Source organism: Amblyomma americanum, chromosome 5 (assembly GCF_052857255.1).
Source record: "Amblyomma americanum isolate KBUSLIRL-KWMA chromosome 5, ASM5285725v1, whole genome shotgun sequence".
Classification (NCBI taxonomy): domain Eukaryota; kingdom Metazoa; phylum Arthropoda; class Arachnida; order Ixodida; family Ixodidae; genus Amblyomma; species Amblyomma americanum.
The window spans coordinates 18871681-18885994 of NC_135501.1; the positions used below are offsets into that span (position 1 = coordinate 18871681).

The following is a 14314-nucleotide window of genomic DNA, read 5'->3' on the forward strand; positions in this document are numbered from 1 at the left end:
TGGTCATTGCAGACAGCTTTGGAGCAGGCCATGGAGACCGAGAACCCGGAACCGTCGCACAAAGAAGATAACCAAAAAATGACGGTGGCTTAACTTGGCTAACACCGAAATTCAGCAGAAAGCAAGCACGCTTGCTAAGCGTCAGCGTCAGAGGCTCGTCCATGGAAGCTCCGCTACACGCTCGCTACAGCCGTTCTATATATACCTACACGATCACGTGGCTATGACGTGGTATCACATGGTCGTACGACAGTCCCATCGGATGCCATCACGTGGCTTCACATCACCCCATCGGATGTTCTTGTCAAAAGGTCAACACTAAGGTCACCTAATGTTAAAGGTCAAGTAAAGGTCATTGGTCAACGAAGGGTCATGGGTGAAGATCAGGGTCAAGGGTTCGAACCCATAACTGTACCGCATAGTGTCGTACACGGCTAAAGTGGTTGGGCTGAAGGTCGTTCAAGGTCATTCTTCGGCCTACGAGGCGACTGCTTTACCTAGCGTAGTGCAGCTTTCCGCTTCAAAACCACACGGAAAAGCACAGTGTGGGCCCCTTGAACGCCGGATATAAAGCTTTGGAGCCCAGTGGTACCAAGACGGCCGCGAACGAGCCACGGGCCTCTACCTCGAAAGCCAGTGAATCCGCAGCCCGCATCCAGGAGACCTAGGAGACGCAGTCACTCCGGAACGCTACACCCGAGAAAGGAGCCGGTCCTGCTAAAAAGGGTCAGTTTTCCGTCCAAGTAGCCTCCACCAGTACTCCTTATCCAACCTCTGACCTCCTATTACACCTCAAGAGGCGGTAAAGAAATACGTACGTTCCGCTAACAAGCATAATCCACAATATAGCTGCTGAACAACTTGGAGTGAAGCAGCAGCTCATGCAAGCCTGCAGGCGCAGCTGATACAGTCCATGACTGACAGGATAGAAGCTACGATCAACTCACGCTTGGAAAAACATGAAGCCAGCATCAATAAGCTTTTCGAACTTGTACCTCATGAGGAATTGTTTTGCAAGCAGCGCGCAGTTCAACCCGCTGCCTGTCCTCATCCATTATCTCCAGACCAGCAACATGGCACAGAACAATAGCATGCGAAAAGGTCGGCGCCGACGCCAGTCCACTACACCAACAGAAACAATTATATGACAATGGAACTGTCGCAGCATACGCCGAAAACAAGCGTAACTAGCAGCATATATCGCGAACTGCCCTAATTCCCCCCCCCCCCCCGTCATCGCCCTGTAAGAGACGGAAACAAATCGCATTCATATCCGCGGTTATCACACGGCAGCCCTTACGCTATACGTACGGCAATCTTGACACTGGCATCCATGTCGGTGCTACACCGCACACCGACAAACACGCGCGACAGCATGGGCACCCAGTATACCTCGATACAGTTCAGCTCACCCGGGCACACATATGACCTCACTATTCTTAACATATACAGCAATCCCAAAGATAAAGGCAGAGTTATTCCGGGCATCCTGGGCTCCTTTCACTCCTCAAAGCTCCTTGTGGTGGGTGATTTTAATGCACGTCACACGCACTGGGGTATACCTCGGATACCCCCAAAGGTAACCTCATTTCTGTGGCAATGGCTCATTACAACCTTGGCCTGGTCACAAACCCCACCGAACCCACTCGCATTGGCACAAGTGTCACCCGTGACACCACACCCGATCTCACATGGGCCGCACCGAAAATAATCGTTAAATCTCACACGGTGCTCCAAGACATCCTTGGTAGTGACCACTTTCCAGTCTCCACTACTATTGCTTACAATTACATGATTTTCAACCCTCGTTCACAGCTCCTCACTGACTGGGATAAACTGCGCTCATACTTGTCAGCTGAATCTACTGAAGTCCGTACTGTCACCGACTGGACAGACCGTCTGGTGGAGGCTATCCAGGCGAACAGCAAATTTACTAAAAAGATCCCTACGGCACCGCAGGTTGATCCGCATCTATCTCATCTATGGGAGGCCCGACAGAGACTTCTCAAGCGCTGGCGTCACCAGCGACACAAACGTAAATTGAGGCTCAGCATAGCCGCTCTCATTCGTGAGGAAGAAGAATACCCGAACACTGGGCAACCTTTTGCAACGACCTCAAAGGTACATTAAGCACTAAACGCTCGTGGTCTCTCCTACGCGCTCTCTTGGATTCAAAAACCACAAAATCTCAAACACAAGTAGGCACACAACGTCTAATAACTAGAGCTCCAAAAGGGCACAGGCGTAATTTGCCAACTACGGGACAATTATATACCCCCATCCCTTCAGTCAGCAGATCCACCCAATCTACCTCCACCTAACCCGGAACTTGATGCCGACATTACCTTAAGCGAAGTCCGCCGAGCACACTTTAGTATTCACCGCTGTAGCTACGGCGCCGGGGCCGGATGGCATAACGTTGAAGGCACTACTCAATCTGGATGGCCTCCCTCCAGGAACTATCAGAGCTCTTTAATAATCACTGGCACGCTTGGACGCTCCCATCAGCCTGGACCCATGCCGGCATGCGATTTATACCCAAACCAGACAACCTCCTCACCCTACAAAATTTGCGCCCCATCTCCTTAACGAGGTGCGTCGGCCACCTCTTCGAGCATGTCATTCTCAATCGCCTGCAACAGCTCCTAGAAACAACAGGCTTTCTCTCCAACGTTCTATTTGGCTCCCGTCCCAACATCTCGACGCAAGACGTACTTCTCGCCCTTAAAGAGTCTCTCTTTTGCACTAAGCGCCGTACAGCCGCTACGCGAGCCATACTGGTCCTGGATATTCATAAGGCTTTCGACACAATAAGCCATGACCATATCCTAACATCAGCCAGCACGGGCTGCGGCACCCGCATATGGCAATATGTTCGGGCCTTCCTACAGGGACCGCACTGCAGAACTCCACCTTGGGGACATCGCCTCCCAGCCTTTCCCCCTTCCTAACTGGGGAAACCCAGACGGGGCGGTCTTATCACCTTTACTTTTTAAGATTTCCCTAGCGCCACTGGCAAAGGCCCTTGCTGCTATACCAGTGCTCCACAAAGCCATATACGCAGATGACATAAACCTCTGGACAACGGGAGGATCCATTGGAACAGCCCAGGATATCCTGCAATCTGCCATAGAAATCATCACCACCCAATTAGCAAACACAGGCCTCCGCTGCTCTCCAAATAAATGGGAACTCTTGCAGCTGAAACGCCTCCCCAGTGACCCCCCCCCCCCCCCCCCCATTGAACTGCAGATGTACGGGAATCCAGCCCATTGTGTCTCAGATGAATATTCTCGGCCTTCTCATTACCAACACACTCGATGCAACCGCCACCCTTCAGCTCTTGCAAAGACAGACCAAACAGGTGGCTGCACTAATCAAGCGGGTGGCAGCACGCAATCATGGGCTCTCTGAACGCAAGACCCCCAATATGACAAATGCATTAATCATTAGCCGCATTACATACCACCTCCCAAACCACATAATCACTCAGCGCCAAACACAAAAGGCAGACATCCTAATACGCACGGCTGTTACCTCCGCCCTACGTCTTCCACGGGCGGTTAGCACGAAACGTCTTCTGGCCATTGGTACCCACAATACCATGATCGAATTAATAGAGGCTCAAAACACCAACCAATTAGTCCGCCTGAGTCGCACGGAAACCGTACAATGCTTACTGCGACAGTTCCGTCTCAATCCACCCATTCCCACCCCAACAAGTCCTACACCTTGCATGATTTCTCTGCGCACGCAGGATCACATATATCAGAAGCCCCTACCGCGCAATTTGAGCGCTAGCCTCCATCAGGGTAGGCGGCAGGCTCGAGCGAGCTATTACACCAAAACATACAGCAACCGCTCCGATATCCTTTATGTCGACGCGGCAGAATATTTTAGATTCTTCACGGCAGTCGCAGCCTATGAAAACGGCACAGTGGGGGCCGCTGCCACTATCCGAACTAATTCACCTGCACAGGCGGAAGGAACCGCCATAGCACTTGCGCTGGCCCACTCCACCACTGGCAAAAACATAACCAAAATTTGCACAGATTCCCAGGTCGCATACCGACACTACCTAAAGGGCGGGGCGACGCCGGCCACACATCGTATTCTTGCCACAGCCACCTCTCTCGACCGAACGGTTGCTCTATGTCGTGGATCCCTGGGCATGCTTCGATCCCCGGTAATGAACGCGTTCATGCGCTGGCCCGAGAACTCTCCTCCCGGACCCCGGACGACCAGGCACCTAATCTTGCGCAAGAGGCCCCATCGGTCCTTTATACATATCAAATCACCACATTCTACAAACTCAGCCGCATTACATTACCACCACCCCACAGTAACTTGTCGCCCTTATCCAGTCCCACATGGCGACAATTACAGACAGGCTGCTTTATTTCACCCTACCGTCCGTCTCTTATGCTCTAATACCACCTTTGCTCTTCATTGTAACACCTGTGGCGTGCCCAGATGTACACTTTTCCACTACCTTTGGGAATGTCCTTCCCCACAGGCAGTACCTCCCATTTCTAATTCCACTGATTCTTCCTGGGAGGCTGCTTTACGGACCGCTCAACCCGCCGGCCAGAAATGGCTGGTGGATCGGGCTTTATGTGAAGCACAAGCCTGTGGACTCCTGAACCAGTAGGGGACCACCCTGAAAGAATTTTTTTCGTCTAATAAAAGTCGTTTCCATCCATCCATCCCAATGAACGCCGGCGGCTGACTTGTTTGGCTGGTCTTTGAGGAGAGGAAATGGCACAGTAATTGTCACACATATCTAGGTGGACACTCGATCTGCGCCGTAAGTGAAGAGATAAAGGAGGGAGGGAAAGAAAGGAAGAAAGAGGAAAGTGAAAATTGAATTTTCAGGAAAGGTGTAGCGCAGCGGCGGAACACCTGTGGCTGGGTGCAACTAGTGGCGCACGCGCAGTAGTGACTAACCTAGTGTGGTGGTGGTGAAAACTTTATTTGGAACTGGGGAGTTTCCAAATAAAGTTTTCACCACCCCCACATTAGGGTAGTAAGCGGGTAAGTGTCGCTAGTCCCTACTGCCGCGCAGGGTAGAGCTCCAGTAGGTGCCAGCTCACTCTGGGAAGTCTGGAAACGAGGCTGCCGATAATTGGCCCGAGGTTTGATTTGCCGGGCTCAGAGCAGCCTCGATCCAAGATTATCGAAAGAGCGTGCGCACACCTTTGCAGAGCTCACGCAACCCGCCGCGGTGGCTCAGTGGTTAAGGCGCTCGGATACTGATCGGGAGTTCCCGCGTTCGAACCCGACCGCGGCGGCTGCGTTTTTATGGAGGCAAAACGCTAAGGCGCCCCTGTGCAGTGCGATGTCATTGCACGTTAAAGATCCCCAGGAGGTCGAAATTATTCCGGAGCCCTCCACTACGGCACCTCTTTCTTCATTTCTTCTTTCACTCCCTCCTTCATCACTTCCCTTACGGCGCGGTTCAGCTGTCCAACGATATATGAGACAGATACTGCGCCATTTCCTTTCTTCAAAAAACAATTATTATAATTATTATTATTAACTCACGCAAATACCCCGTTCGGACCGTCGGACTGAAGTGTATCAGAAGAGGGCAGTGGGCTTACTCTCCAGCCAAGCTCCCGCTGGCGGGTGCGCCGGAAATGTCAACGATTTTTGATTCGCCGAAAGGCCGCGGCGCGGCGCTGATGTCAACCTCACTGTATCTGCACAAGTATCTTGGGGTGTGGATAAATAACGGTGCCGAGTATCTGACAGAGCGTGAAAAATAAGTAATGAATGAAGCTAGTAGGAATGAAGCTGTAATGAAAAATAGGGCAATGTAGAATTACAATAGGTATGAAGTGGTAAGAGGGATCTGGAAAGGGGTGATGGTTCCTAGCCTGACTTTCGGTAATGCGGTCCTGTGCATGAGATCAGATGTTCAAGCAAGGTTAGAAATTAGACAACGTGGCGTAGGGAGGCTGGCTTTGGGAGCACATGGGAATACACCAAATCAGGGGGTACAGGGTGATATGGGATGGGCGTCGTCGAGAGCAGAGAAGCTAGCAGTAAGATAGCATTTGAGGAACGATTGAGAAAAATGGGGGAAAATCAGTGGGCTAGGAAAGTTTTCAGATCCCTGTATACAAGGAATGTCGATACGAAAGGGAGAAAGCGAACTATAAAATTGACAAGCAAATATCTTGAGAGCAGTTGAGGGGCAAATCTGCAATTATGAGTTAAGAAAAAGGTTAAAGAAACAGAGAGAGCTCTGTGGAAAACAGGGATGCTGACGAAATCAGCACTGGCAACATACAGGATTTTTAAGCAGGAAATTGCCAAAGAAAATATCTATGATAATTGTAGGGGAAGCTCTTTGTTGTTTGAGGCCAGGACGGCAGTTTTGTGGACTAAGCCATATAGAGCCAGGTACTACGAGATAGACAAGTTGTGCGTTGAGTGCGGAGAGGAGGAGGAAAGGGCTGAACACTTGACACTTTTCTGTAAAGGGCTGCACCCTACAGTGGAAAGCAGCGGGGCTGATTTATCCAAGGCATTGGGGTTGAAGGACAGTGAAGGGAAAGTAGATTTTAAGCGGGTAGAAATAACGAAGCAAAGGTTATCTGACTGGTGGCTAAAATCAAGAGAAGAGTAAAATTTCATAAGTCATGACTAGGTGGCTTGAGCCACCGCCCGATTTAAAGGGTTCAGTCGTATCCATCCATCCATCCATCCATCCATCCATCCATCCATCCATCCATCCATCCATCCATCCATCCATCCATCCATCCATCCATCCATCCATCCATCCATCCATCCATCCATCCATCCATCCATCCATCCATCCATCCATTCATCCATCCATCACGTCCGTAAGATAAAGGATGACGTTACTCATCTTGATGTAGTCGTCCAACTTATGGCTCCTTACTCGTTTGTACGAAGACAGCTAGTCGTCAACATCTTGGCTGTTCCAGTGAAGAGAGAAGGGTCACGCTGCTGGATGACAACAAGAACAAAGGACCATGGAGCTCTTCTAGCCTCCCGCTCTTCTGCCTCGCGAGCGTCTGCGAGTGCTTGCGGCCTTTTCTTTCTCTGCCTACTTGCCGCCTCTCTCTGCCTCTTTGCATCTTCGGCATACAGACTCATCGCCTCTTCCTTGATTAACCCTAGATTGAGGCCCACTTGTAACGTTTTCGCCAAATTCATATTTCCTGCCGTCGAGAGATGGGAAAGATCTGAGGCGAAAAGAAAAAGGAAATGAATCTTGCAGGCTCGCCACTTAACTTTGTCACGGATCGCTGGAGAACACTCGTGCCGAGAGAATGAACTAGGCGGCAGGTGTACCCACACAGACACACATTTAAAACACCCAACGTGACAAAAACACTAGAACACAAAACTAACCAACAAAACTAAAAACAAAACACAATGGCTACCAATACACACGGCCCAGGAACACCCAGTCTACTAGCGTTCGGCGTTGGTGCTCACGGTTCGGTGCTGATGAATCGATGCATGGGTCCTGTGAGTGGCATCCAGGTAGCCGGCGTCGAGGTGCAGTTCCAAGTGCTCAGGCTGGCGTCACTGGCGGCGTCTTTGGCGGCGTCGTACGAGCTCCCGGTCCAATTGCCCATGAAGGTGTTGCTTGTGGTGTCAGCTTTGTGGGCATCACCCGGATACGTGGCAACAACGCTCTAGGCACCCCTGGCCGCAGCAGGTGGTTTCATCAGCCGTTCACTTCACTGAACGGGCTCAGGAACGGCAGGAAGTCCAGGTTGCGACGCCTCAAAACTCGATATCACCACAGCTGTAGCCGGCGTTGGTCTCTTTCATGCGAGGTGTTCCTGACCCGCCGGAACCTCCGCTTCTCTGTTCTCCCCCCTCCCCCCGTGCCACGCTATCTCTCGCGCCTTTACCACCTTGGCTTTGGTGCACGTCATCATTGTTGTTGTTGTCGTCGTCTTCTCTTCTCCGCCAATCATCTCTCTCCACCTCACCAGATACTTTTTCATCTTCATTCTTGTGTTAATACAAGCCACGCTTATCGTCATCCTCGTCGTCTTCTCCCAACTTCTTTAGTTCATACTTCTACTTCAAACTTCCTGTCACATGTGACCGAAGAACATCTCACGCAAGAATCATTTTTGCACGGATTGTTCTTCGGGAGGCAATACCTCGGTGTAGCGATGCGCCACAGTTGGGTCCAGTCAGACACCAGTTCCTTTTACCGAGTAATGTGAGCAGCACATCTCCAGCAGGAATCATTTTTGCACAGATTGTTTTCCGGGAGGCTGTACTTCGGTTGCGCGATGCACCACAGGCGGTTCTATTCAGACCGCAGTTCCTTTTACCGAACAATGAGAGAAGGGCATCTCCAGCAGGAATAATTTTTTCAGAGATAGTTCTTGGGGAGGCTATACTTCGATTGAGCGATGCGCCACAGGTGGGTCTATTCAGACCTCGGTTTCTTTTACCGAGGAATGTTACAAGAACATCTCACGCAAGAATCACTTTTGCACAGCTAGTTCTTCGGGAGGCTGTACTTCGGTTGAACGATTCCCCACATTTGTGTCTAGTCAAAAAAACGCTAGACTCGGGCGTCCAAGCGCAAATAAAAAGTGGTAAGGTTCTGATGTGGCTAAACCGACTAGAATGGCAGTTTACCAGTATGCCTCAAGAGAAAAGCATACAACAGCTGCATCTTACCGGCCCTTACCTACGGGGCAGAAACGTGGAGGCTAATGAAAAGGGTTCACCTTAAGTTAAGGGACAACTCAGCGAGCCATGAAAAGAGAAATGATAGGTGTAACGTTAAGAGACCGGAAGCGGGAAAAGTGGGTGAGGGAACAAACGCGGGTTAATGACAGTCCAGTCGAAATCAAGAGGAAGAAATGGGGTTTGGCAGGGTATGTAATGCTAAAGAAAAATAACCGCTGGTTCTTAAGAGTAACGGAGTGGATTCCAAGAGAAGGCAAGCGTAGCAGGGGGCGGCAGGAAGCTAGGTGGGTGGGTGAGATGAAGGTTGCGGGCATACGGTGGGCGCAGCTGGCAAAGGACAGGGTTAAATGGAGAGACATGGGAGAGTCGTTGTTGTTGCCTGAAATACGATGCCACATACCCACGGTGGGGGATTGGCCAGGATTTGGTGCAGATCCAAACAAGAAAAATCTCATCCAGGTTTATCTCAAGCGGCACATAAATTGAGAGGATTCAGAGTGAAAAAGGAAATCACGAATTTTGAGAGAGCTTGAGGAAATCGGAATGGAAATCAAGGAAACAAAGCGGTGCGAGTAGAATAACTAAATTTTAAGAATTAATCAGAAAGAAAATAATTTTGAGAGAAAAGAAAAGGCATCAAGAAGTTAACACAAAAATCTCCCGGTTTCAATAATATACTTGTGAAGAAACTGACACACCTGCCAAATGGCATGCCCTTTGACGGTTGCACCGTAGGAGAGGAGGACGGGAAGAGTAAACCCTTCAGTAGGCGTAGTAAGGCTGATGATGATGATGATGATGATGATATTTAGACAGATTTTCTCATGGTTTTTCTTTGCTGGGTCGTCGGCACGTACGGCGACAATATTGATGACTCAGGTTAAGCTCTGATCGAGATTAACCTTATCTCATTTGTTCGCGCAGCAGATGCACACGACGATGCACAATGCACAGCGCGAGAGTGCTTTGCAGTTTAACACGAGGCGTGGTCGGTAATAACGCAGTGCCCTCGAGCCCTGACCAGCGAAGCTTATCTGTTAGCGCCGCCGCGGGTTCTAAACACAGTCGCGGCCATATTTTTTTTTTCTGCATGGGCTGTTGCTATTGCTATATTAGGTTTTGCCAAGGCCATATGCAAGGGCAAGCTTCGCGCAAACACGGTGAGCCGGTTAGACATCATGAACTTGAGAAAAACAAGCATATCCTGCAGACTAGACAAAGAAATTTGGTTAGTGCCGACGCCTAGGGCATATTATACCGAGCAGTCTCTTTCTTATACTGTTCCAGTATTATTAAATAAATTGAACAAAAAATTGTTTGACCCCTTTCAGCATTCAAGTGATGTTATTAAGCGATTTTTTTTCTTCGCAAGATTACTTAATATTGCACTCAGTTTAAACCTATACCTGTTATTATTTTTTTTCGTTTCCCCATGACCAGTTATTTGTTTTTCTAATACCCATGTTTGTGCTGCAATGCATAGCGCTGCTTTTTTGCAAAGTGTTTAGTTATTTTGTTTCAGTGTTTATTTGGAAAATTGAAAATCTCTGCCTTTGTACTGTACTGCCAAGTTGATAAAGGGGGCAGGACCTCTGTCAAGCTTACGAGCTTTTAGTCCTATTTCCTTCTGTGTCCAAGAGAAAAATAAAGACTGAATGAAGTAGTGTTTTCACACTGAAGCATTTTGTTGGGATAGCCGAGTATGAGAACAACCAGAAATGTGAAAAATGAGTCTGAGGGTTAGTGTTTTGAAGTATTCTGAACGTAGTACACGTCAGGAAAGAAAATGTAATAGAACAAAGGAATATTAAATCAGATGAGAGCAAACACGTGGTCTTCAAAATCAGGAGCACCACGCGTGGGAAACGCATTAGCTTGTAAGATGCTACACTTGGCCTATAGGGCGGACAAAGAAAAATTTGCGCCGACAAAGTACGGTGTAAGTCTGTGGTCATGAATGTACCGTACGTACTTAATACGTCTGGTTAGGTGCGGGCACAGCTAGGTAGTCATCAGAACTGAAGATAAACTCTTGGCGAGAAGATAAATTTCAGAAAATAAATCTCGAAAACAAATTGCATAAAGTGAGAAATGAAATTTTAGCCTGCTGAGTGCTCTTCTTTTTTCCAAGGGCGGCTATTGTTCGCGGCCATGACTTCGGTCGCTATGCCTTTCGTAACTTCTGGAAATAAAACGGATTGCTTTCTTTTTTATAATTCTGGTGTCTTTTTTGGAAAAATGCACCCCATGATACACTCGCATATTCAAGCTTAGGTCTCACAAGTGCGTTCTTAGCGGTTAGCTTCACAGGCTGTAGGGAAAATTGTAATCTGTGGTGGAGAAAGCCAAGTTGCCATGAAGCTGAGTCACAAATTGTGTCTGTGTGGTCGGACCTACATGACTATTTGAAGTCATGCCTAGTGCAGGGCATCAACTGTCACGGGTTCCGCTACCGGCATGCGCCGACACTACGCTGCGCCTGAAGACGAAGAAGTTTTCCCGCTCTCTTGGTGCTGGCTACGTCTGAATACGATGCAATATCCGACACAGCGTCTCCGAGAACACACAATAAACGCACCCCTTCAATTGATGCAGGTGCTCGGTACATCCCCTATCAACTTGGAACTCTGGAGCCGTACGCTGCCCCTGTGTCAACTTTGCCAGACGAGACTGTCTGGAAGTGAGGTCTGACTAGACCCACCTGTGGCGCATCGCTCATCCGAAGTACAGCCTCCCGAAAAACAATCTGTGCAAAAATGATACTTGCTGAAGATGACCTTCTTACATTACTCGGAAAAGGAAGTGAGGACTGACTAGACCTACCTGTGGCGAATCGCTCATCCGAAGTGCAGCCTCCCGAAAAACAATCTGTGCAAAAATGATTCTTGCTGAAGATGACCTTCTTACATTACGCGGAAAAAGAAAGTGAGGTCTGACTAGACCCACCTGTGGCGAATCGCTCAACTGAAGTACAGCCTCCCGGAAAACAATCTGTACAAAAATGATTCTTGCTGCAGATGACCTTCTTACATTACTCGGAAAAAGGAAGTGAGGTCTGACTAGACCCACCTGTGGCGCATCGCTCATCCGAAGTACAGCTTCCCGAAAAACAATCTGTGCAAAAATGGTTCTTGCTGAAGGTGACCTTCTTACATTGCTCGGAAAAAGGAAGTTAGGTCTGACTAGACCCACCTGTGGCGCATCGCTCATCCGAAGTACAGCCTCCAGAAAAACAATCTGTGAAAAAATGATTCTTGCTGAAGATGACCTTCTTACATCACTCGGTAAAAGGAAGTGAGGTAAGGCTAGACCCACCTGTGGCGCCTCGCTCAACCGAAGTACAGCATCTCGAAAAACAATCTGTGCAAAAATGATTCTTGCTGAAGATGTCCTTCTCACATTACCCGGTAAAAGGAAATAAGGTCTGACTAGACCCACCTGTGGCGCATAACTCAACCAAAGTACGTCCTCCTGAAGAACTATCTATGCAAAAATGATTCTTGCTGGAGATGTCCTCGCGTTGCACGGGAAAAGGAAGTGGGGTCTGACTATACCCACCTCTGGCGCATCGCTCAACCGAAGTACAGCCTGCCAAAGAACTATCTGTGCAAAAATGACTCGTGCGGGAGATGTGCTCCACACATTGCTCAGTGTAAGGAATCAGGGTCTGACTAGACCTACCTGTGGCGCGTCGCTCAACGGAAGTAGAGCCTTCCGAAGAAATTGCTGCGCAAAAATGATTTTTGCGCGCGATGTCCTTCCCACATTGCTCGGGAAAAGGAACCGGGGTGTTGCTACCTCACATCGGTACAGTTCTAGGACGTCCTTTTTAGTTTTCCACGCATAGTCGTTTTTTGTCGAGGTCTGCTCTCCAGTCCGTCGCTCTAGACGCGCAGGGCCGCCGATGAACCTGCCCTAGTACGGCACGTTTCGCAGAAGCTGTCGCATGTGGACCGTGCTACATTCCTCCGCTCTCTCCATGCCCTTTCTCTTCCACGTTCGTTATGGTTATGTTCCAGATGGCTGTCTCCTTCTGAGAATGTTCACAATGATTTAGTTTTCTGCATATAATTCTTAGGCCGTTCTGCTCTCTGTCTCGCTCCTTGACCGTGCTTTGCAATTAGTCCCCTGAGTTACCAATTCCACAGACCTCGCCCTCCAAATAACTAACAACTCGTCGATGAGACTGCTTTATCCACTGGCACTTTATTTGTCTCTGCTCTATATGCTTGGATAACGTTATAGGAGAGAATGCATGCCGATTAAAGACCATAAAATAAAATGAGTGAGTAATCGCAGAACGAGTGTGCAGGAAAGGAGGTTTAAGATCTGGGGGATGCTGTTTTGCCTTTTTGTGGCTCAACCGACAGGTGTGGATCCTCGGCTTGTCAGCGGAAGGGGAATACGCCGGTAAGATGCAAACGCCCTCACACGTGTGACCATGAGCTCCACTGAAGAAGAAAACAAAACGGAGTAGGAAAACATTGCCACTGGATCTCTCTTTTTGTATTTGTATAAACCGGCATGTGGCCTTTATTCTGCAAATTTTGTTTTATACCGTAGAGAAAAATTCATGTTTTCTTGTTCTGAAGCAACGGCCAGCGAGTGCGATGATATTTCAGCCCTGTGGAATTTAGTACGTTTGTGCACAATCGCAGCCGTCTCAGATGGGCAGACGGCACTGTCATCTGAATAATATTTGTACTGGCGGTCGCAATGCATGTCGATTAGGAACCCTGTCAGGCTACGTAGGCCGCGTTGCTCCCAAAGCAGCGAAGAATTTGGCACGAAGACGCCGCCGGTGGCAGGTGACTGGAGCAGATGACGTGCGCGAAGTGCATTGGAGGTATTGTAAACGCTTGCCTTCCTAAGAGTATGCTGCTATTTCTCGATCGAAAGGCTATTCCGCGTTCCGCATAGTTCGCACACATTTATGCAGATTTCTCGTGTCTCGGCTTGCTTACCATCGCAATAGTTGCAGAAACTACCACCCAGGACATCTTGGCCACGCTTCGCCTTCACACTGCTTTCACTCGTTCAAAAGGAAACATTCGACTGAGGTCTGTCTGGTTGGGAAAGGAATGTAATTTCAGCTACAAAGGCCATCAACCAAAAAACTGAAAAGTACGACGTTTCAGAAGATACTCGATTCCTTCATCAGGAGTGACAGCGGGCGAGTTGCGGCTTGCCTTTTTAAGCCCTCGCTTCGTCATCCGCTGGGGCACTGGACGTAGTCCGTGAATGTAAGCGGAGGAGAGGGGGGGGGGGGTGCCTGGGAAGAGGTTAATGCTGCCTCGCCTCTGACTAATATGCCAGGACTGAATTAAGAGCCTTCTACGCGGGCTTGAGTCGGTGTCTGTCGCAATAGTTCTCTCGAAGTCAATCTTTGTGGTCAGATGCCTCGCAGTGTTCTGCCGCAGCTCTCTGCTCCCTGTTAATTTGTTTGAGATCCGCTTTGTGCTGCTTCAACCATCAGGAGACGCCTTCTCCCGCGTTCAAAAGACCGTCACCCTAAAGAAAAGGCTCAAGGCGTGGAACGCAAGATCCCCTGCAAATGATTGACGCACTCACGCCAATGGCTCAGGTTAAAAGGAAAGTGTGCCTCCCTGATTTT

At 49.0% G+C, this 14314-nt stretch overlaps 1 protein-coding gene and 1 pseudogene across 1 annotated transcript in view; both read left to right on the forward strand.

Moving 5' to 3' along the window:
* Positions 1 to 5684: 5684 nt before the first annotated feature.
* On the forward strand, positions 5685 to 6634 carry LOC144133726 (uncharacterized; annotated as a pseudogene).
* Positions 6635 to 13398: 6764 nt separating this feature from the next.
* LOC144134588 (uncharacterized) overlaps positions 13399 to 14314 on the forward strand; it is a 184010-nt gene continuing 183094 nt past the window's right edge. The window contains exon 1 of the mRNA XM_077667478.1: positions 13399 to 13546. The gene's annotated coding sequence lies outside the window, so the exon portion shown is untranslated. The remainder of the gene's footprint in view (positions 13547 to 14314) is intronic.